Genomic DNA, 22654 nt, shown 5'->3' on the forward strand with positions numbered 1-22654 from the left:
CCCCCTTTCTCTCCACCCCGGATCCCCTGTATATAGGTTCCATCTTCTTTTTTCTCTTCATGTCTAGCAATTTTTGTTGAAAAGTGGACTTTTTAGGTAATATACTGTAGCTACTGTTGAGTTGTTTTCTTTTTCTGGGGAGTTGTTAGTTATATTTAGTAATGTGCCTGAACTTAAACTTCAGGATGTGTGTATCCCATACTGTTCCTCTCCTTATGTCTTTTTAGTGTTTCTATTTTTTTTTTTTTTTAGCCTAACTTCCTAGAAGTCTCCACTGTGTCTACATAATTAAGTGGTCAGATACTAATATGGGCAGAGTTACTCTCAAGTATCTCCAGCCCACAGAGTTTCTATTCTGTACTGAAGTTATCTTTGTGTGGACTGAGGAATACTTTCAAATATGCGGCCAGTTCTCAGCTCCCCCTTTGCTTACAATTTTTGCAAACCTCTCTCAAGTCGCTTTAGGCATGAATAGTATCCCAGTGAACCAGGGATGTGTGAGGAGCTGAACTCAGACTACTTATTGCTCTCTTATTTCTAGAATCTCCCTGCTAAGTTTTCTGGCTGGTTTACCACTCACCCCAACTAAGGCTGAAAACTTGGTCCAGTGAAACTGGGTTTTTCTCTATCCATTTCCATTCCACACCACCACCTGTAGCTGGAAAAAACACCATCATTTTGTTTTCCACTCTAAATAAAGTCTAGATATCTCTGGTAGCAAACCTGGGTTTCACGGTCTGCCCCAGGCTGGTAATGTTGCATTCCTGTCAACCAAGCCAATTATAAAAGATGACACACTATATTATTCCATTAATATGAAAGTCCAGAATGGGAAAACCAATAGAGACACAAAGTAGATTAGTACTCGCTTAGGACTAGGAAGGGACTGGAGTATGGAGATGTGGGGCAGTGGGGGAGGTAGCTAAAAGGTACAGGTTTTCTTTTGAGGTAATGAAAATATTCTAAAACTGTGCTGATGATGGCTGCACATATATATGGACATAGTAAAAATTACTGAATTGTTCACTTTGACGTGTGAATTATATGGCATATAAATTATGTCTCAAGAAAGATGTTAAAAATAAAAAGGATAAACAGAGTTGTGGCCAAGAGCTATATAAGACAAAAATAGCATTATCAGAATATAGACTTCAATCAGGCAGTGAAGAAATTTCCAGAATCCAAATAAAGGCTGTAAGAAATTATCTGCAAACTGAATGGAAGTATAATATTCTATTAAAAGATGTCAGGTGCTAAAATTAAAAGTGATTATGAATAAATTATGAAAGGTATAAAAACTCAAGAGGTATAGGTTACTAAACTAAATTCCAGCTATATGGTACAGACTTGGAGTCTCCTGCTGACACAATGGCCTTTAAAAACAGTTCACTGTATTCCTGTGATTCCGATAAAACATTCTAGACTAACACAATCCTTGATCCCCTGTCTCAGTCTTGAATGTCTCACTGATGAGTAACCTTATCTTGGTTCCAAGTTCTATGGCAAATCTGTCCCACTAATTAAATGACATTTCATACAAGGAACATAAAGAAATAACTACAGAGAGAATACAGTGTGACACCTTTGTATTAAAGTCAAAAGAGTGGCACATGGGTGGCTAGTTGGTTGAGTGGCTGCCTTCGGCTCAGGTCATGATCCCCGGTTCCTGGGATCAAGCCCTGTGTTGGGCTCCTTGCTCATTGGGGAGTCTGCTTCTCTCTCTCCCTCTGCCCTTCCCCCCACTGCTCATGCTCTCTCTCTCTCTCAAATAAATAAATAAATAATAAAATCTTAAAAAAAATAAATTCAAAAGAATCTGGTTATAATTTGAAGATGTTTCAAAATTCTTATCCATTTGAAGCAGAAAGGTGTGAGAAAATTTTATTAACCTATAATAGTAACAGAATGTTTGAGACAACTTGAAATTTTTATTTGTAATTTTAACTTATTATATTTAAAAGAGTATTTGCTCATTAAGTTTGTTTTTTTTTTAAGATTTTGTTTTTAAGTAGTCTCTATATCCAACGTGGAGCTCAAACCTATAATTCTGACATCAAGAGTCATACACTTCACTGACTGAGCCAGCCAAGCACCCCTTTGCTCATTAAGTTTTAAGTTTATTGTCAGATATTTGCAGTATTTAAAAAGAAAATGTTCAAACTAAATATAGTTTAAAATATTTAACTAATTATGTTTATAAATGGGACTGATTATATAATGAGACTTTGGTTTGTTCAACTTGAATTAACCAGTGATCAAAAAACCAGCAAAAGTAATTTAACACAAATTTTGATATATTTTTTTATATTTCATCACATAAAAACTGATGAGAATTGATAGACTAAGGCATTTAGATAAGTAGAATTTGTCTAAGGTGGTTGTGTGGCCAAATTAGTTTTTTTCCTTCAATGGCAGTGACCACAAGGACAGAGTACACTTGGAGCATATTCTAATGCACAGAGGACAAGAGGAAAATGTATAACATCAATGCACTTACAGCAGCAGCAATGATACAAGTAGGTAAGAAAGGTCACTAGCCGTATATGAATTCATAATTAAGGCAGAATATCCATACATTTCATTAGTGGAATCTGAGAAGTTGCAGAAATAATAAAGATGTTAGTATTTTAGTACTGATAAAGAAAATTATCGATTAGAGCATCAGACGGAGGCTATACTGTGGTACGAGGAAGACACCTCAATAGGAAAAGGGAGAAGACTTGAGAAAAAACGATGCTGGAGGCATCACACTCCCTGATTTCAAACTACATAACAAAACTGTAGTAATCAAAACAACATGGTATTGGCATAAAAACACACAGATCAATGAAACAGAAGAAACAGAAGAAATGAAAATATTAATTTGATAAGATAGATGCACCCTCATGTTAATTATAGCATTATTTTACAACAGCCAAGATTTGGAAACCGCCTAGGTGTCCATCAACGGATGAATGGACAAAAAAAAAGAAGTATCTACACAATGGAATACATTCAGCCATAAAAATGGAATCTTAACCATTTTGAGAACATGGCTGGACCTTGAAGCCATTATCCTAAGTGAAATAAATCAGACAGAGAAAGACAAAGACTATATGATCTCACTTATCCATGGAATTAAACAAACAGACCTCAAGCTCAAGGATACAGAGAACAGACTGCTGATTGCCAGAGGCAGGGGGCAGAGTGTGGGTGAAAAGGTCAAAAGGTCAAAAGGACACACTTTCAGTTATAAAGTAAACTTAAGTCATGGGGATATGACATACAACACAGTGACCCGAACTAATAATCCTGTGTTGCCTGTTTAAAAATTGCTAAGACTGTAACTCTTAAAACTCACTCATCACTGTAACTGCATGGTGACAGATGGTAACTAGACTTGTGATCGTTTTGCAATATATACAAATATCGAATCATGATGTTCTGTACCTGAAACTAACATAATGTTATGTGTCACTTATTCCTCAATAAAAAAAAAAAAAGCCATGCGAAAACACAGAAACATACAGGGAGAATGCTGTGTAAAAATGTTGGGAGGAATGGTGCAGGATTGGATTGATGTACCTACAGGCCAGGGTTGCCCAGAGTTAGGGAGAGATGAGGAAGCCTTGCCCTACAGGTTTCAGATAAAGCACGGCCTTGCTGACAGACTTCCAGCCCCTGGAGCTGTGAGGCAATAAACTGCTGCTTCAAGCCAGCACATCTGTGGGACTTCGTACAACAGTCCTAGGAAACTGATACAGTGTCCTCGATCAGTTTAGTCTTCTCGTTTTTAAAATAGGAATAACAAATTTACCCACCTTACAGGGTTGAAGTAACCCATACAAGCAATCAAATATGTGAGCTCTTTTTCTAATCCCGGGTGTTTTAACGGTTGTTGGCCTACAAATACTGACACGAAGGTCAGAATATACTTCTGAGCACAAGTTGGATGCCTGAAGGCCTTAAAAGCTGTCAAAACAATATTGAGAAAAATAATAGAGTGAAAATGCTAGGCGTGTGTGAATTAGGATATTATGCAATTGCTGATTGGCTTTCATTCTCCACCCAGCTTCCATTCTCAAATTGGGATAGATGAAGCAGGCAACTCAGTCTTGGTAAACGACAGAAAAAAGAAGAGCCTCATAACTCCAGTATTTTTCTTGTGCAGTCTCCGCAATCATACAAATGAACTGGGTACCAGGCAATGGGGATATTCTTGGAATGATGCTTGAGTCTTGGAAGTCCCAGGCAGCCACAGGAGCCCGATCGTTCTATTGATACTTAAGCTGGACGTGGCATAAAACTATAATTGGAACCAGAACATTGTTGATTCACGTAGCCGGACCCCTACAACTTGGACTGACTCTGTGGGTACGTTTGCCCTTGGAATAACACAACTCTGCAATTTTCTGCAGTTTGAACTTTTGGATTCTTCTTATTATTTAATGTTTAGCAAAATCCACCAGTTTATGAAAAGCCTTGAATAGATATTTACAGTATTAATCACTTTATCAAATGAGTGTTTGGAAATACCTCATGTGAATCATTGCGCTGGTACCTTTCTATTTTGAAACGGAAACCAATTATGCAGCTCAGGGATGTAAATACCTGTATGTGTGCAGCTTTTTTCTTTAAATATCAACAGATATGCATATTGCACTCAAAATTAGAAAGACTGACATAGGACTTTTTTTTCCCAAGGAAAATGAAATGCAAATAAATGGTCCATTAGCACGCAGATTAGTGCTTCTGATTCATGTACCGTTTCTACCTGTGTAGATATTGTGCTCTCTAACATGAATCATCCAGATATTTGGGAGATTTCCTTCTCCTCCCCCAACTTGTCTGGATATTTGGACATAACCTGGACCTCAGCTTCAAGGGAGATGTTTGACTTGGAACTTAATGCTCAAGGAACAAATTAGCCAGATTATACATTGCTAAAATAAGACAAATTAAGAGTGACTTGGATTTTCACTCAAGTGGCAGAATTAGAGGAGGAATAAATAAGTGACTAGGCTATTCTAGTTTCTCAGAGCAGGAACCATAAATGATTAGAGGGAGACTGACTAAACAGTGAAGTGGTCTCTATTCTCCCTCCTAATGCTCTTGGATTCTTTTTACTTTTCTAGAGTCATAGAGATTAAAGGCACTCAGCAAATATTTAGGAGTTCTAATTTTAGCTATGTGACTGGTATGAGAATCCTGAAGACCGGGAGTCTATTCTCAAGTGGTTGACAATTTGAAAGGATCAGTAAAATAAATCACTAACAACTGAAAACATCCATGGGTGAGGGCCTGGAATCTCATTGATAGTGTTCTTCATAGAAGGCTCAGTTTGTTGAACTTTACACTGTTGCCTTCTACTAACATGTAAAGTAGTGTGCAAATTACATTTCACAGTAATACCAAGGGCTCGATCGGTCCCTTTGATGTGCTATGAGCAAAGGCACATTCTCCAAAATTCACTGGGACCTAAATGAGAGAGGGCAGGGCTGAGCCCTCGTGGGTCTGTCGCTTCTAGACTGCCACACAACAAGCCAGAATGTTTGAAAAGACACGTGGAGGATTATTTTGTGTCTTGACACTCCACTTGACTTTTCACTTATCCCTGCATTACTGCAATTGGTCACTGCTTGAGAGCAAGACAATGGTACATTCTTTTCACAGGAAATACACCTCCACATGCATAGTTCCAAGAGCACAGGTGGCTCTTCACAAAGCCCAGAGCCTAAAGTGTTCTAGTTGACATGGTCTTTACACAGAGGGGACACCTGGTCATCGTATACAATGTGGGCAGTGTCTTGGCTCAGATTTTCTAAAATTTCATAATTTGAAAGAAACCAATGTGAAGTTTGAACCATAGGAAATTGCTAGTTTCAAGTTTGTCTGACTTAAAAAAGTCATACGTAAGATTCAACCTAATACTCTTCAAAGCTTGGGAGAAATGAGGGAGAGAGGGCAGTTCATTTGCTGATGCTTTTTTTAAGATTTTATTTATCCATTTGAGAGAGAGAGAAAGTGCGTACACGCACAAGTTCAGGGAGGGGAAGAGGGAGAAGCAGACTCCCCGCTGAGCAGGGAGCCCAAGGAGGGGGCTCGCTCAATCCCAGGACCCTGGGATCATGACCTGAGTTGAAGGCAGACAACTAACTGAGCCACCCAGGTGCCCCCCTTTTTTTCCTTTCTCTTTGAGAACTTGTTAAAAAATTGAAAGAAATGTTCAGTTTGGTTCAGAATCACATTATTGATTCTACACATGAAGATGTTTAGAATCTACCTTTCTTTCTTTCTACCTCAATTAAAAATTTTAACAAATGGGGGCTCCTGGCTGGCTCCGGCGGTGCAGCATGAGACTCCTGATCTTGGGGTGGTGAGTCTGAGCCCTGTGTTGGGTGTAGAGATTACTTAAAAACAATTGAAAAAAATTTTGTTTTGTTTTTTACAAACTTCATTCTGTTTTGGGTGCTTTTCTAATTTCTACCTAAATAAACCAACCATAAACCTGATTTATAATACTTGTGTTTTCAGTCTTAGCATTGGTCATCTTTCCTTATTTTAGAGGACTCCAAATTCACTATACAAAGGAATACCAGAATGTCTGAAAACAAATATTACACTTCGATTTACATATGAAACTACTTAAACCAATCTTCGATTAAAAAGAAAAAAGCCCAGATAATTTGTGCTTTTCTGTAGTCCCTCTCCGTAGTACCTCTGCCACTACAGAATATAGAAAGTTGTCTCTTTCTTATCTCTTTTAACTCAGCAAATGTCCTGTGGGCCAGCTGTGAGAAAGGACAAAGACTTCCCTTAGTGCCACCTTGTTAAAGGAGTTCTGCAAGGAGGGGCGCCTGGGTGGCTCAGTTGTTAAGCGTCCGCCTTTAGCTCAGGTCATGATCCCAGGGTTCTGCGATTGAGCCCCACGTCAAACCCCACGTCAGGCTCCCTGCTCAGCAGGAAGCCTGCTTCTCCCTCTCCCCCTGCCTGTGTTCCCTCTCTCACTGTGTCTCTGTCAAATAAATAAAATCTTAAAAAAAAAAAGGAGCTCTGCAAGGAGATGACATGCTTTGGGGTCCCTTAACACTCACATTAATAATAAAAAATGGTATCTTCTATAAGGACACATTTCTGGATTAAAAATTAAATTCCATCCAATCTTTCAGGTAGCTCCATTTTCCCCCAGAGACTGTCTCCAATGAAAAGTATTTGATTTGCTAAGGCTATGCAACATGTGTTGCTGCCAGCTAAAATGAGGATTTTCTGAGGCAAGTGAGGGCAAGCAAACAGGAGAGAGGAAGGGGATAAGATTTCAGATACCCTTTTGGAACTTGTTCCAAGTGGTTGTAATCTATTAGATTTTCTTCTTTTACTTTTCCTTTCTTTAAAAAAAAAAACCAACTGGACTCAGAATTGGCAATTTTTATATATTATTGCTTTAAACTAACTTCCATTTGTCTCTTCTTGCCAAAATGGTGGCCCCATTTATGAGAATACTAACTTCGGAACATTCAGTTGGAGCACAGAAGAAACAAAACCAAAATTTTAACTGGGTTGGATATATTTATCTTCCACATACTTACAAAAATATTATTCCTTTTTTAATTGCTTATTTCATGAGTTTTTCTTTTCAGTTCGTACCCTATTGACCATCTTTCATAGCACGTGATGGCGTTAAGTATGATTTTGTCATGTGAAGGACAGTAGGCATTAGTTACAATAATAATTTTTTCTACTTATACATTATTAGCTGAAGGAGCTTAAAGCACGTTCTAGCTATTTTTGTTTGCAAGTGCTGTTGTCTTTTTTTTGATGATGACAGAAAACCACAGTGAAGTTAGGCATCTTTCCTAGGGCTTCAAATAGGATCATTGATAGTCACAGAAATGGAATTTGGAAGGCAAATTATTCTAAAAGACTGTATGCTCTCAGTGACGCTCATAGAATATTAGGATTGAAAGGCACTTCAGTGTTGGACAGTTAAAAGCCCAGACTGAGTCAGCATTTACTTTTTTCTGTAACCTCCTGGTCTAGTGTTTGTTTTATCTCTATGGATACCTGTGCTTCTAGAGCAGCCCATTCTGTACAGGGAAGCCGCTGATCAGAAGATCAAAGCATTGCAGTCACATATGAGTGTGTGCCCGCACACCTGACTGCCAAAGCCAGTTTGCTGATGCACCATCTACAAAGAGAGCTGGACAAGAAGTCCCAAATTGTAGGTGGATTACCAAGGATTCATTACAAAAACAAAAACAAAAAAACTGGCAAAATGTACACACCCTAAAATGTACCACTGCAGCCGTTTGTAAGTGTTCAGTTCAGTGGTATTACACGCACATTGTTATGTAAGCATTACCACGTCCATCTCCATCCACACCGTTTTCCAGAGTGACTGCGCCATTTTACCTTCCCACCAGCAAAGCACAAGGGTTCCAATTCTCCACATTCTTGCCAACACTTATTTTCCGTCTTTGTTTGTCTCTTGATAAGAGCTTTTCTACTGTGTGTGAAGTGGCATATTCTTGTGTCCTTGGATTCGTTTTGTTTGGCCATGAAGGTTGGCCTTCACAGTGCTTTATACAAGTTTGATTTAGTTGGCAACATTGAAAATCAGCAGCATAGAGATAAAATTTCCAATTTCTGCCTTCTCATCAAAAGTCAGATGACCTGGTAGCACTGGGTTCTAATTCTTGCATACCTATCATTGGCTAGAGTTGAATGGCTGGGGCCACCTCTGGATATGGTAGGAGACGCACTCTCAAATTTTCCACAGACCCCACCATTCCTTATTGCAACCTTCTTTTATATCCCACCTGCTAATTTATTTAGCTGCCTAAACTTACATAGGTGTTTGAGTTTGCAACCAATTATGAACTGAACAGTATTAATGATGAGGTAGTATCTTGAAATGTGAAATGTAGAACATTGAGTAGGAACCTTTTATTCTGGATTACTCTCAAGAGTGAAGAATAGAGTCTACCTGAAGGACTATTTAGGAAACTATAGCAATATGAAAAGATACATACGCTATGTTCGACGTTAAATCAACAAAAGAATTTATTGAGCACCTATAATGTATCAAGTATTGTTTTATGCATTTGAACAATATCAATGAACAAAATAAGCATCACTCCCCTGCCCTGTTCTTGTAACACTTATATTCTAGTAGAAGGGCAGAACATAAATCATAAGTATAATTAAATAAGTGAATAAGTAAATTATAAGTAAAAGAAAAAGCAGGATACAATATTGTGAAATTTAATTGTATCAGGTAAAAATCATGCCAATTAAAAAAAAAGGAAGTTAGAAAAAAGTTAATTTATTAGGGTTTAAGATTTTATATTTTTTAATGTATTACAAAATTACATGGACCCTATTTTAATTTGGTAATGTAAAAATAAATTTAAGATTTTTGAAAAGAATACAGAAAAGTAGTTCATTCATTTTTTGGGCACCAATTTTTTGATGAGAGAATGCAAGTAAATAAGAAGCTGTTGTTTGACCATCTGGTGCCCTAAATTCAGGGGTAGAAATTGTGTTTCTGGGCCCAAATTTGTGAATTTTTATTTTTCCCCTACTCAAAACAATGCAAGAGTCAATATAGTACTTGAGTCTCAGGAAGACTTTATCCTCCAGAGATAGGGACTCTCAGGGTTTAGAGCAAGTCTATTTTTATTTTTCCAGTGGCAAGGCACCTGATCTGAAATTTTCATATGTTTGGCTTGAGTGTCTTTAATATTGACAAAAATGCTGAGGCTCGTAGAGCTACTCTTGGCATGTGTGTTTTTCTTATTTTTTAATTAACCTTTATAGTATCTGTCCTTTTAAATCTTGCTGGAAAACATTTTCATTGAAGCACAGTATATTTATAAATGTGTGTGTCTCTACGTATATACATGTGTATATATATGTTATACTTCATCAAGTCATATATATGTACACACATATATATACATGACTTAATGAATTCTCACAAACTGAATGCTCTTCCCTTTGACCTCCTCACTACTGTTCTTTCTCATCACTTGCTTCCTGAGCTAAATGTCATATCTTCAGAGAGACCTCCACTAACCTCCCAATGCAGAGTATCAAGTCATTTTCATCATAGTGTTTCTTGAAGTGTGGTCTTTGAGATCTTTGCAAGGGATCTATGAAGTCAAGCTGTTTTCATAAAAATATTGTCATTCTTTGTCTTTTTATCCTCATTTTCTTATGAGTGCACCATGGAGTTCATCCCTCTGATGGCTATTAATAGAATGGGTGCTTGAGTGTTCTTGTGTTTTAAATTTTTTTGTTTTTTATTCCTAATACACTAAATGTTGATAGATATAACCCATACTGGGGCCCTCAATAATTTAAAAAATTGTTAAGTGCTCCTGAGACCAAAACTTTTAAGAACTATGCTCTATTGTTTCACCACATTACCCCTTTTAAATTAGTAGTTGGCACAGCCCTTTGTGATCAGATTAAAAAAAATTTTTTTTAACCCACTTACTATATGACTTTTCCTAGTTTGTTAGCACCGTGAGATCAGAGACCTTGCTTTTCTGGTTTACTGCCATATCTTAAAATTTCAGATAGGGACTGGCATGTAATAGTTGCTCAGTAAATATTTGTTAAATGAATAAATAGGTGAATGGATGAGGAACAGGAAAAGAAAAATAATTTTTTAAAGATAAAAACAACCTCAAAAGTGTAAAATAATGTTAAATGTTGTTTGCAGCCAAAAAAATAAAAATAAAAATATTTAAAAGATTAAAATTATTAATAAAGCTTTAAAAGTGATAATACACAGTACTGGTGAGGGTTTGAGGAAGCAGGAATTCTCATTTCCTGCTGATTAGAGTGTCTATTGTTTCATTGTTTTTCAAAAGTGATAAGAGCCATAAAAACGTGACTACCCTTTTGAAGCAATAATTACACTTCTGATAATATATTTGAAAGAAATAACTTAAAATACCAAATATGTTATTTATAGTAGTGGGAAAATGAGAAAAAACTAAATGTTCAAAATGTGTGAATGGTTACATCAATTATAATATATCCATACAATGAAATTTTTTTAGCCATTGAAAATAACATTTGCAAATCCTGTTTAATAGCATGGAGACAGCGTTATATTTATAATTTAAATGAAAAAAGCATGGTTAAGATGTATAAATACTGATCTGTACTAAAAAAAAAATATGTACTGAAAAATCCTAGCATGAAATGTATCAAAATTATAATAATAGTTTTCTCCAGGTGGTAGGATTGTGGATTATTTTTATTTTCTTTCTTCTTTTTCAACTTTCTCACAGTAAGACTCCATTATTATAATAACGAGAAAGTTATTTTAAACCACAGTACACAAATGCTAACAATTTAATACATAAAATGTTTAAAATTGTATCTCAATTGTTAAACCGTCCTAGAGATGAAACTGGAAAGACAAAATGATAGTAAGTCAATCTGTCTGAGATTGACTTCGGAGCTGGGTGATTTACTAGCAAGTCACTTAACTCCAAACATCTCCATATCTTGACCTATAAGGTAATAAGAGTACCTATCTCAGATAGTGGTTGTCAGGATTAAATTTAACAGATATTTATACGTCTTAACCCAGCACTTGGTACCTGGTAACACTCCATAACATCAATCACTATTATTGTTACTACAATATATAACTACATCTTCTTCATCTAGATATATACTGACAAGGTCACAGAGGTCTATTTCTTTTAGCTCTAGAGTCCCCATGTACTTTGAGAAAATAAACCAAAGATAAAAGGGATATTCAGAACACAAGCCTATGTGGAAATTGGTAAAAGCTGATAAACAAACACTTATGAGGTGTTACCAGCCTTTAAACTTTTAGGCTTAAAGGTGGCTATCAAAGGCCGGCTCAGTGACAGAAAGCTCTGGCTGTCATAGACTCCAGCCACGCTTGCGGTGGTTAGCAACTAAGAGAGAGTTTTCGCACTCCCTTGCCTGGGACGCAGTGACAATTCTCTCTTTGTGCTCTATATGTAGCTCCTGTTTCCTCCAGTGCTAAGTGCTGGGGAAGCGCAAGCCAGCAACTTGGGTGCCATCTTTGACACCTCTCTCTCCCTCCCTCTTCCAGTGCTCAGTTTCTCACCAAGTTGTGCTGTTTTGACTCTCTAAACATCTCTGTCCACTTCTTTCTGTCCTCATTGTCACTACCCTAAAACTACCATCTCCTTCACTGATGGCCTTCTCCCTCGCTGCTCTCCAGTCTATTCTCCCTACTACAAGGACAACAAGTCCTTTTTTTTTTTTTTTAAAGATTTTATTTATTTACTTAGAGACAGAAACAACAATGGCATGTGAGCAGGGCGGGGAGGGGCAGCAGGGGGGTGGGGGCGGAGGGGGAGAGAGAATCTCAAACAGACACTGTGCTGAACCTGGAGCCCGACTCAGGGCTTGATCTCATGGCCCCGAGACCATGACCTGATCTGAAATCAAGAGTTGGACGGTTAACCAACCGAGCCACCCAGGCACCCACAACAAGAGTCTTTTAAGAATTCAGCTCCATCAGGCCCCTTCTGAGGTGAAAGTCTTTCGATGGTTTCTTAATACTACTACTACTTAATACTCTTTGGATGAAGTCTAAATTCCAGCTTACCTTGGTACCCTGCCTCTCTTGAGTATCCAAACACCTTAACTATTGAATTATGTTCAGATCCTTGGGAGCAACAGCCTCTCAGTTCTACGTTGTCTTCCTGAAATATTTTCCATGTTCAAACCCTATTCTCCCTCCCCCTACTTATGTGTTATGGACTGAATGTTTGTTTGCCCTCCAAATTGATATGTTGAAGCTTCAACTCCCAAGGGGACTGTATTTGGAGAAAGGGCTTTATAGAAGGTACTTAAGATTAAGTGAGGTCGTAAGAGGGGGACTCTTATTTGACAGGATTAGTGTCTATAAGAGGAGATAGCAGAGGGTACTCTCTCTCACTTTACACTCCCCAACCCACCATATGACGACACAACAGGGACTCAGCTGTCCACAAGCCAGGAAGAGAGCTCTCAGCTGAAACCACATTGTCTGGCACCTTGATCTGGGGCTCCCCAGCCTCCAGAACTCTGAGAAATAAATGGCTGTTCCTTAAACCACTCACACAGTGGTACCTCGTCATGTCTTCCCAAGCAAATTGATACACCATCAGTGCCCTGATGGTGCCTGAACACTGCCACTTCTTCTCTCATCTCAGCTTTCAAAAGAACTCAACTGAGGCAAATTTTCTGGGCGAAGCCTTCTGTAAATGATCTATTTGGGTGTGGTACCTACCCTTCATGTTCCCACGAGCATCATGTATGACTACCATCCTATCTCTCATCACAGTATTATCACTCCATGTTTCGTATTCTAGTCCATTCAATATGGACTAGATATCATGAAGCCAAAGAACCCTGTAGCCTGAGGATCTCACACTGGGTCTGATAGAGTGATGTCTCTATGAATATTGTGTTGGATTGATTTGACTGTTGGAAAGGGCAGGCTATTTTCACTCATTCTCTCTCCTTCCTACCCATGAAAAGTCTGTATCAAAATTTTTAAAAAATATATTGAAGAAAGGACCAAGAAATAACACCTCCAGGGTAGTAAACTGATTTATTTTTTTTAAAAAAAGTCTTTCATATGATTTATAAATATCCATGAGACTAAAACCAAATAAAGAAAGAAATTGTAAAAGTCTTTCCCATGTATTTTATAAATCCTCTGAGCGTCATATTACACAGTGGCTAAGGCTAAGGGCTTTGAAGTCAAGCTGCCTCCGGTGGGATCCCAGCTTGCCACTTCCCACGTGTGTGACCTGAAGAAACTTTTACTTAATTTCTTTGTCGCCCATTTCCTCAGCTGTACTGTGGGGATAATAAATAGTACCTGCCTCTTAGAACTGTTGGGGAAATTATGTGAAAACAACACAGATCAAAGTTCTCAGACTAATATTCAGCACGTATCAAGGATGTGACAAATGTTAGCAATTTTAATTTTCTAGATTAGTAAACCAGGTTCAGGAAAACGCAAACTGCAGGTTTTGTTCCCCAACAAGCCCCAGATAAAGGGCTGGGACTGCACTGTTGCAGGCAGTGGTAAGAATTACTGATTTCCATGGGCTCTCTTTCTGAAGTTGCCATGTCCAACACACAGTATTTTATTTTATTTATACCCCACTGTGTTCCAAAAAGGATTTCACCAAGCTTACAGATGAACATAAAATACAAGTAACATGAGTAAAAGGCAGAGTGAAAGAAGAGAGAAAAACAAGAGTGAGAACAAAGTTGGGCTAGGAATAATATATTACTAGAAATTATGAGCATGTTAAAGCTTAAGATGAAACACTAAATCAAGAGAAGCTAGGGTAGGAATTTTATTTTAATTTCTCCTTCATCCCCTCCCCCCTTTTCTTCAAGATGATTTAAATGCTATTTTAATTTTTAAAAACCCAAACTATTTAAGTTACTTTCAGCATCAAATAATTCTATAGTTATGGAGACTGATGTTCTGTATTTCAGTTCATGAAGGTGTATTTAAATTTACAAATAGGTGTATGTGTTAATTAATGGTAATTGAAGGGGCTTCATATTAATTAAGTACCTATGACCTGCTGGATACCAGTTCAAGCTTTCACGCAAGTGGTTTTTTGATACCACAACCCTAGGAAGTAATTAAGTATCCATTTTCTAGATCAGACACAGAGAAGTAAAGTGATTTGCTCAACTTACCATAGTTATAAGTATGTAAACCAAACCTACATCTGTCTCTGATACCTGAACTGCTAGCATCATGCCAGGGGCAGATCAAGAGAGAGAATATACACATTCACGCAAACACATCAGGCAAACATTTAGTTTCATTTTCCCATTCAGAGATTTTCTTGGTAAGTGGTCTCTATCATTAATTGGCTTTGTTTATATAATTCATCATACTGGTAGAAGAAAAATGTAGGAGTGGTTGGAAAAAGTCTTAGTAGACATATGCAGGGCTACCGGAATCACTCAGAAATTCTGGATCATCTCGCTCATGTATCAAAAAAAAAAAAAAGAAAAGAAAAGAAAACCCTAACAAACAGGGGTCACAGAGGCTAACAGATGTTGAGTTTCAAGAGTAAATATCCTGGACTTGAAGCCTGTGGCGGATCAGGGAAGATCTTTAGAAATGCACTTGGAGTCAAGGGGGAAATGAAGATGTTAAAGTCATTATGTTCATTTTATTCACATCTGAACGCTAGGGAATGACTGTAAATGGAAGTATGAACATTTCTTCCTCCCATAGGTAACTTAGACTCCAAAAGCACAATGGAGGAAAAATTAAAATTTTATCTAGAGATACACCTCTAGTCATTCCTTCTCATGACCCTCCTCCCCCCTCAGTAAGACAGAAGACTGGCATTCATTTATTATTACACAGGAGCAGTTTGGTTTAGCTTGTGAAATACCACGCCTAAGCATATTAACTATGGTTAGTTCGGTTCTCTGAAGAGCCCCTGAATCCTTGTTTTTTTCATAGCTGTAACTTTGCACATGACTTTCAATCTGTTTTGACTGTACTTTCCTCCCTTGACCCACCATCCTGAAAAATTCTTATGTGTCGTTTAACTCTTAGCTAAAACAGAAAATTGGACATGCACCACACTTTTCACTTTTTGTTTCTTTTTTGTTTTACCATGAAGAGGTTCCTGTCATTTTAATTAGGTCTGCCATGAAAAGCAATAACCTCAGCTAATCACTCTGCCCTCCTCCTCCACCTGACCCCCATCTCCCTTCATACGCACAGAGCACAGGAACCCAAAGGCCCACCTCCCCATAATCTCCCCATTCCCATTGTGGGAAGAGATGTCACTAAATGGCCTCAGCCTCCTCCATACAGCATGAAACAGGATAAATAAAAATATCTTTAGGAAGAGTGTTGTTGTGCTATTATCTTAGGGTGGAGTTAGGGGCAGAGACAGAGGCAAAGGCTGGGTGAGGGCTGGGGATCTCTCAGAGATCAGAATTGGCCTGAGAGGCACACAGCCCATCATTCACCCAGGAAGGGGGCTACATCTGAGAGGGCAGGGGCTAGGATGGGCTAGGCTGTATGTGTGAGGATGAGGACAGCTAAAAATCCATTCTCCTTCCTCCCCCCACACCCTCCCTGGCTCCCGAGCAGCGAACAGAGTCACAATTCTCTCAAGGTTTCATCTGTGGTTCCCAGAACTTTGGGCAGACAGGAAGTGGGGCATATCCCCTGGTGCTGCCTGAGCCCTTCCCCAGCTCAGGGCTTCTCTCCTCCTGTGAGCACTGGGCCCGCAGGATATCAGGCAGTGGTACAGTCCCCTTGACCACATCATTCTCATCTCCCGTGACAAGTCGGCCAAGCCCTGCTTCCACCAGCCTGCTGCTGCTGCTGGCCTCCAGAGTCTCATGCAGAGAGCCCTTGAGGACACCCTTACAGTGACGGGATCCATGTGGCAGGGCTTCGGTCACAGACACATCTAGGTTGTTGGAGGTCTTTCCTGCTGCCAGATTGGTAACATCAAACACGGAGATGTCCGCCACACGCCCTTTCTCATCTACCACCGGCAGTGCCGAGAGTCAGTGTTGCACAGAGATGCCCAGAGCCACACAGACAGCAGGGGTGGTGCAGACCACACTCCTCCAGAGACTCAGACAGGAACTCCGGCTCGGGAAACCGTGATAAACCATTGGAGGAACTTGAGGATGCACCTGTGGGGGAGGATGTACAAGGTGTTGCCTGATTCCGGGTCAGTATCTGGCAGCATGTGGATCTGTTTTCAAATTAATGAGGACACAGCACCAAATAAGCTGGTATTAGGAGAAATGCAGGCGAGTGGTGTGAAGGAGTCCTGTAGGTACACCTCTGTCCAAGTTTCTACCCTGTGTTCTTCCAGCTCATAGATCTCTACCAAGGCTGAGTTACAGTAGCGATGCAGGATATGGATGAAGCTGGTGATGGCCAGCAGCCTACAAAACTTGGCTTCTTACTATCCCACAAAAGGACAGCTCGTACACCATTAGCCACCAAAGCAAAGACAGCTTTCTGCACCTGCAGGGAAGTATCAAATACAACCAGTTTGGAGCTCGTGGGAATCAGGTCACCGCAGCGATGAAACTTCATCATGAAACACCCATTGTTGGATTCTGGGATCTCTTGAGGATGCTCATTTTCCAGAGCCCGGGGAGCTGTCTGAAGAAGGGACATCTCCATTTCAAGAGGTGTTGAGTGGGTTCGCTCACTTTAGGAAGCTCTCGCACCACACTTGTTACTACAAATCTCTGAGGTTTCCGGTAAGGCAAGAGTTGACAAACTAGGACCCAATCCAGTTGGCTGTTTTTGTAAACAAAAATTTATTGGGCCACAGCCACGCTCATTCGTCTGTGTATCATTTGTGGCCGCTTTTGTGCTACAGTGGCATTGTTGAGTGGCTGTGACAGGGACTGTCGGGACCACAAAGCCTGAGATATTTACTATCTTGCCTTTTACAGATGTTTGCCAATCCTAGAGGTAAGAAGCAAAAGGCTTTTCTTCTTTTCGCATGTGAAAGGACAAAATGAAACTAAAAAGAGGTGATGGAGGTGTTGTTTTCTTTCTGGTGTGCTTTTCTGTGTAACAGGAACTTTCTCTAAAAACATATTTTTAGTAAAGATTTGACTCAAACGGTATTTCATCCATGAAACTTTCTTTTCTTTTCTTTTTGGCAGCAAAACAGGGTTTATTGAGTGATAGCAAAGTGATAATACAAAGCTCCCAAGGAGGGAGGGGACACGACGGGGTTGCCCCAGGAGTTTCTAAGTCTAGCGGTTTTTATGGGCTTGTTAGGGGGCTGTTTTAATCTGATTAACCCTCTTGTCATCCAATCATGTTTTTGTCACCTATCTATCATCTGGGAAAGGGTGGAGGACCCCTTCCAGGGTGGTGTAAGATCCTTTTAAGGGTGATTTCCTCTTAGAGTGGGGGCCCCTTGCCCCTGCCTGCCTGCCTTCCAATGATCCTTCATCGTTTCCCCCCCTTGAAGAGGTAACCCTAACTGCTGTTAGGGAAGAAGGGCGATGACCCATTGTAGCTACTCCCTGCTGGTCAGGGGCGTTGGATGGGACAGCAGTCAGTGTTCCTCTCATCCCGATCAAGGGGTCCCCTGTAGATGTTTGGTACTGACCTTCAAGTGAGGCTCTATTTGAACCACCATTTGGAGTTTGACCTTTATTGGTTAATTGTCCTTAATGATGGCGGAGATCCTTGACGAGCCCCCATAAATGTTGCAGGATTTTTTCTCCTTCAGTGCCCATGGTTCTTGGTCTCACCACTTCGAAGAATAAAGAAGTAGACCAGACATAATGGTGGGCAGCAAAGCAGTTTATTGAGCAATAGCAAAGTGACAGTACAAAGCTCCTGAGGAGGTAGGGGACCCAAAGGGATTGTCTCCATGAAGCCTTCTGCTATGGTCTGCTTCCTGTAAGTTTCCAAAATGTTAGACTTTTCTACTTTAGTAGTTATCAGACGGCAAAGCGTCACTGTTTCCTATCTGTCTCCCAGACAAGCCCATGAACTTCATAATGACAGAGACATTGGGCTGAGTGCTTTTTTAGGGCCTAACCCAGAACACTGATGATTTTATAGCATGTTGAGAGAAAGTACTTCTTTACCTTTATAGTTTACAGAATATTTTCATCACGATTATTTAATCACCTTACTAATTTTACCCAAATGTTGCCTAATCAGAGAAGGCTTCCCTGAACATCCATAAAAAAATAACTCATTACACTCTCACCACTTTATTCAATTATTTTTATAATGCATATAACTACTTGACACAGGAATTGTCTATGGACGGCTCTTCTCCCTCCATGTCCCTAGAACGTAGGCTTCCCATGCCTAAATCATTGGGTGTCTACAGTTCACTGCTATATCCCATTGCCTAGAACACTGCCTAGAACATAAACTTATTGGAGTAGAGCTACCCCATCCTCATTTTATAGATAGTAAGGAAATGAAGATGGAAGACATCATTTTTGTCTTTAAGTAGGAGGGATTTTATTTGAATTACATATAATTGTCTTGTTTCTTTTTCCTTGGAAAATAAAGACTAATTTGTGCATTTAAAATTTATATTATATATAAATATTTTTTGAGGAAGATAATTTTTCAAGCTATGACCTCTTTTCTAAAAGAACATCTTTTTTTGCATTTAGTGATCTGTTATCTTTTTATTTATTATTTTTGTGGTTTTAAGCAAATTTTTTCAGCTTTACTGAGATATAATTGACAAAACTATAACATACTGAAAGTAGAAAGACATGATGGTATGTATATGTATGTATACATTGTGAAAGGATGAACACATTCATTTCACATATTTACCTGTTTTGAAGAAGTTTAAATTAATTGCTTATAGTCACGCTAATGGTTATTGTTGGATCAAGGAGTAATAAATGAGGACAACAAGAGACAAGAAATGGGGGAGGGGCAAAGATAGAAGAAACAAATTATATTCTTTGAGGATCAAGTGTGTCAGGAAGAACATCTGGCTAAAAGGACAGTAAATGAAAACCGTCTATGTCTCCATAGTAAGGGGAGTGATTATAGTACCAGCAATACTGTTATTTCATAGAGTATAAGTAGCTATTGTGTATAAGATGCTTATTTTACATACCACTAAGAAAGAAAAATATTTCCAATTAAGCTATGATATGCCATTGATTAGTATGTGCATCCTAATTTCAGAGTTGCTAAAATGGAGAAAAGAACTGTGTGTAAGAATCAATGTAATGAAGTTAACCACCCTCTCCACCCCCGTCCTACAAATAGCAACTATCATTTCTTAGTTGTCTACTGGCTTTCACAACTGCCCTTGGAGTTTATAGTCCTTACAACAATTTCTGGTTTTTTTTTTTTTAGGTTTATTTATTTGAGAGAAAGAAAGAGAGAGAGTGAGAGAGAATGGGGTTGGGGGAGGCAGAGGAAGAGGGAGAGAGAGAATCTCAACCAGACTCTCTGCTGACTGCAGAGCCCAAGGTGGGGCTTGATCTCATGACCCTGAGATCATCACCTGAGCCGAAATCAAGAGTCAGACACTTAGAAGACTGAGGCACCGCCGCCCCAACAATTTCTGCTTTATAGAAGAGGAAACTAAGTCTTGTAGCAGCTAAGTAATTTTCTTAAAATCATAACACTAATCTGGGATTTAGAGTCCACAAACACCATGTTCACGTGATGGAAATCCAGCAACAGGGTATTACCTTAGCAATATGTGTTTGCAACTAATTTTTAAAAAAGATTTTATTTACTTATTTGAGACAGAGCAGGAGGAGGAACAGAGGGAGAGGGACAAGCAGACTCCATGCTGAGCACAAAGCTTAGGCGGGGCTCGATCCCACGACCCTGAGATCATGACCCAAGCCAAAATCAAGAGTTGGATGCTCAACTGACTGAGCCACCCTGGTGCTCCTGCAACTAATTATTTAAAAATTTATTCGTAAATATTTAATAATCATTTTTGTAAAACCTGTTTTAAAAATTACAATATTATACCAAAAATTAAAGTTTGTGTTAAAAAATAGTATATCAAAAATTAACAACAATCCCTTTATATCATCTGATATGCATATTTCAAGTCCTTGATGTAAATATTTAAAAAATAACTTTGAGAAACAATTCACATGCCATAAGATTCATCCTTTTGAAGTGTACAATCCAATGACTTTTTAGTGTATTCACAAAGTTATACATACATCACCACTATCTAATTTCAGTACATTTTTACCACCCATAAAAAAAAAATCCCATAACCATTAGCAGTCACTCCCCCATTTACCCACAAATTCCCCAGTCCTAGGCAGCCATTAATCTTTGTTTGCTTGTTTCTGTGGACTTACTTATTCTGGACATTTCACATAAAAGGAATCAAGCAATATCTGGACTTTCACACTTGGCTCCTTTCACTTAGCATGCTTTTCAAGGGTCATCCACGTTATAACATTTATCAGTACTTTATTCCTTTCTGTGGCTGAATATTAATTCACTGTATGGATTTAATGCATTTTATTTAACCATTCATCCATCAGCTGATGGACATTTGTGTTGTTTTGGCTTTTTGGCTCTTATGAATAATGCTATGAAAATTTGTTTATGAGTTTTGGTGGACATATGTTTTCAATTCTTTTGGGTAGATATGGAGGCATGGAATTTCTGGGTCATATGGTAACTCTATGTTTAACTTTTTGAAGAACTGCCAAACTGTGTTCTATAACGACTGTGCCATTTTATTCTCAACTGCACTGTATGAGGGCTCCAATTTCTCCACATCCTTACCAACACTTGTTATTGTTTGTCTCTTTTATTATAGCCATTCTAGTGGATGTGAAGTAATCACAATGTGGTTCTATTAATTTTTTAAGCATCGGCTTCTAAGACTGAAAAAACACACACACATATATATAAAATTGATCATCATGACTGTGTTCTCTGAAAATTTGGCAAATTGTCATGAAAGCCATACATGTACATATCCGCCTCTCTTAAATTCCCAGGGCTCGATCTGATGGATATTAACAACATTCCTGTGGAGTAAGTTGGTAGGAAAGTCATCATCTCCAAGAGACAGGAGCTGAGAAAGGCCGCCAGCCAAACATCAATCATCCTATTCGCGGTTCAGTGCTTTATTACCAGGTCACTCTGCCCACGGATAAGGAACGGAAGAAATAAGGGACGCAGAAAAGACTCACCGAGTTGTAACCTCCATTAGAGTATCTAAATTTAACAGAGAACCTGCACCTACAATATGTCTTTTTATGATTTGTCCCATTCACTTTTAAAGCCAGGACAGTGACTATAAAAAGACTCTGTATCATGTAAAATGACACGTTTTATTTTTCATATTTGTTCCCCAAAGAGGTAACATTGCAAAGAAATAGCATCTTGCTGAGAGCCAAAGTACTTCCATCATTTATGAACTCTTCGTGGCACTGGCAGAAAGGCAAATATATCACTTCTCAAAAATCAAGACACATTTAACTTTTAACACAGAGCCTTGTTATGAACTGTGTGCGTACATGTGTATAGAGATCTGTTTTATATCAGATACCTTAGCCATAAGAAATCATCGCGTACTGCTGTTTGTCAATCAGAACAAGACTGTAATGTTTATATAAGAAGTTCCTTTTTGATGAGACAATGGACAGAAGCAAAAGGACAACAAAACATCAGCCCCTACAAAAACCCAAACCAGTTGGCCCAAACACCCACATTCTAATTCTTCAAATATTTATTGCATAAATTATCTCTTTGATACCTACTCTTGGAAAAAAGAAAGGAGACAAAATGAGATCTCTTAAGTTGTGAAGTTGCAACCCTTAAATGTATATTTTATCAATAAGGTATTACTAAATATTTTTTATTTTTTTTCCAAATCAATCTATTGTCATGCCCATATATTGAGATTCTAGAATCAGTCAATGACTTGATACGTTTTTGAATATCTGCTATGCTAATTCATTGCACACATACTGAGTACCTACTGTGTGTAAGGCACCAGGCAAGGCTATTCTTCTCTTCTTGGTCTAGCTAACAGTAGCAATGAGAGCTTTCTTGCTGTCTAGAATGTCCTGACAAGGTAACTGTATTGCTTCATCATTCATGTACTTTAAGTCATTTTGCAAAGCTCACTTC

At 38.7% G+C, this 22654-nt stretch overlaps 1 long non-coding RNA gene and 1 pseudogene across 2 annotated transcripts in view; one reads left to right on the forward strand and one right to left on the reverse strand.

Moving 5' to 3' along the window:
• LOC103658861 overlaps positions 1 to 22654 on the forward strand; it is an 85469-nt gene that overhangs the window by 35715 nt on the left and 27100 nt on the right. The window lies entirely within an intron of this gene.
• On the reverse strand, positions 15936 to 17490 carry LOC103658862 (annotated as a pseudogene).

The sequence above is a fragment of the Ursus maritimus genome, unplaced genomic scaffold, assembly GCF_017311325.1.
Source record: "Ursus maritimus isolate PB19 unplaced genomic scaffold, ASM1731132v1 scaffold_3, whole genome shotgun sequence".
Classification (NCBI taxonomy): domain Eukaryota; kingdom Metazoa; phylum Chordata; class Mammalia; order Carnivora; family Ursidae; genus Ursus; species Ursus maritimus.